General features: G+C 46.6%; 1 pseudogene; it reads right to left on the bottom strand.

The window, feature by feature from the left end:
• Positions 1-1,329: 1,329 nt before the first annotated feature.
• Positions 1,330-1,447, bottom strand: LOC126282571 (5S ribosomal RNA; annotated as a pseudogene).
• Between the last annotated feature and the right edge of the window lie 1,196 nt (positions 1,448-2,643).

The raw sequence follows: 2,643 nt of genomic DNA, 5'->3' as shown, positions 1-2,643 counted from the left end.
CACTCCACTGACTCGTCTTGCAGAAATGCTAATATTTCATCTGCCACTTCTTTCTCACTCTGCGAAATGATTTGGGTTCCTTTCTGACGAAATGCGACCACTGACAACTGTTGTTGTAAATATAATGCAACGTTTACTTTGATTATCGTTGCTATCGCTCTGCTTGGCATCAACACCACTAGCACTGTAGAACTGTTTTGAGTTATTCGTCGAATAAACTGTTCAACTACGCTCTGTAACTTCATGCTGTTCTCGTACCATTGGATACCTCCAGTCCGCCCCCTTGTCGGCAATAGCAGTCAATATAGTGGTTGCATGGCAGCAATGTGTGGGGCGTACATGCCGTAAACACCATTGGCCTTTTTGCGACCTCGCACTCAAGGGGTTCCTTGTGAAAGACCCTGGATCTTCGTAGTACGAGGTCATTTTTAAAACTGCTAAGCGGTGCCCGTAATTAAGAAGAGGAGTGGGGTACCCTGCAAAGAAGTGACTTCGGGGGCAGGCAGAGGAACAGCAGACGTGGTGACATCACGCGTACCTAGACCTCAACCTAGGACGAGGACGATGCGGTCTGATGGCAGCAGCAGGTGCTGGGCACTGACAGCGGATACTGCGGCCGAACGTAATGGTGGCAGAGGGGGAGGGGGGGGGGGGGGCGGGGGTTAAGTGCTGTGTCGGCCACCAAGTGGTTAGTTCATCTGCACAAACGTTGTTTAGCGCACAGTCCTCGCAACCAGGTCGGTGGAGATACATGACTAGCAGCAGCCCAGAGAGAATGTGTCGAAAAGGAAGCAATACCATCTCGACATTCCGCTAGATTTGTCGCAGTAATTGTGGAGTCAAGTAGAAACCTGCAGGATAGTGTTCCTAGGAACTTATGATGTTCTCTGGTTGGTGTTTCAACCTACTGCCTGATTTTAGAATCACATGAAGGAACGGTCTCTGGAGACCATTATAAACAGGTTCCGGTGTTTTCTAATGGTTTGATTGTTCTGAGACATGGGACTGTGTTTTGTGCAGCATTTGTAAATATTACGAGTTCCACATGTTTGACCGCTGTATTATATCTTAAAGCTAAAACTAAACTCCTCCCGAACAGGCCATGAAGGCCCAACGGTACCGACCGGACGCCGTGGCATCCTCAGTACACAGGCGTCACTGGATGCGGATATGGAGGAGCATGTGGTGAGCTCACCGTTCTCTCGGTCATATGTCAGTTTCCGAGAAGGCCCTCGTCACACGACATTTCATTTTTTCCGTGATCGGAGCCGCTATTTCTCAATCAAGTAGCTCCTCAGTTTGCCTCACAAGGGCTGAGTGCACTCTAATTGCCAACAGCGCTTGGCAGACCGGATGGTCACCCATCCAAGTGCTAGCCTAGGCCGACAGCGCTTAACTTCGGTGATCTGACGGAAACCTGTGTTACCACTGCGACAAGGCCGTTGGCCATCTTAAAGCTAGTTTTACATATTGTTAATTCCTCAGTAACAGAGTTTTATGGTGAGTAAAATTCTATTTATTCTTAAAACTAGGTAAATAACCTGCGGAAGGACTCCGTCAGTCGTGCACTATCTTGTACCTTGAAATGTCTCTATGGGGAGCGTGATGTTTACAAATGAACTAGGCTTCTTAAAGGTATTAACAATTTTCCCTTCCTCTAAAGTCGCAATTTGTGTTAGTTGACGAAGGCTTTTGTTTGAAAAAGTTTTTTGCATGTAACTGGTTTTTGGTAATACTTCTCCTTAATATGATTTCAGTTGCTGATCATTGCTATGTAGTAGTTCGTACAGATAAGAACAGGGTGGACCGTAGCCGATTTCTTCGCCGACCGGAGTGGCCGTGCGGTTCTAGGCGCTACAGTCTGGAACCGAGCGACTGCTACGGTCGCATGTTCGAATCCGGCCTCGGGCATGGATGTGTGTGATGTCCTTAGGTTAGTTAGGTTTAATTAGTTCTACGTTCTAGGCGACTGATGACCTGAGAAGTTCAGTCGCATAGTGCTCAGAGCCGATTTCTTCATGCCAGCAAGGTTTCTCTATAAAGAACGATAACTTAACCAACGGGGATGGTAGCAGATTTTCTGATTACAATATAATCGTTTGCTTGTATTCAAGGCGAGAAGTTACAGTACTGCTTTCCACTCGTTAACACTCCACCACTCACACGATAAATGAACGCTATACTGATAGTAGGCCTAGAATAGCCATTAGTACGTCAGTAAGTCTGTGGAAGCTGAGTTATGTATTTCCGCATACTGTTTACATAACGACGATGTCTAGAATCAGATTTTGTCTCAGTTGGGTCCATGCCTTGCGTTTTCTTCTAATGAGGCGAGAGGTTCAGCACAGTGCTTGGGACATTGCAGTAGTACTTCTGTCTCTAAGCTGGTCGTAGGTTGTGTTCCAAAAATGAACAGCATAGGGACAGAAGCGATGACACTTTCTGCGGGACCTGATCATCATTTTGAAGGACAATGTTCAAGCACGTACAGGGCAAGCTGTTACTGATTTGTGTGACTGATGGGGCTCCTAAGTGTTATACTACCTACTGCATTCCCCTGACTTAAGCTCTCGTAAGTTCAACTCGATTTCTAAACTGAAGGAAACACTTCACGGCATTCGCTTCGGAACTGCTACAAATTCG

The sequence above is a fragment of the Schistocerca gregaria genome, chromosome 7 (genome assembly GCF_023897955.1).
Source record: "Schistocerca gregaria isolate iqSchGreg1 chromosome 7, iqSchGreg1.2, whole genome shotgun sequence".
NCBI lineage: Eukaryota > Metazoa > Arthropoda > Insecta > Orthoptera > Acrididae > Schistocerca > Schistocerca gregaria.
This window is presented reverse-complemented; position numbering and strand designations above follow the sequence as displayed.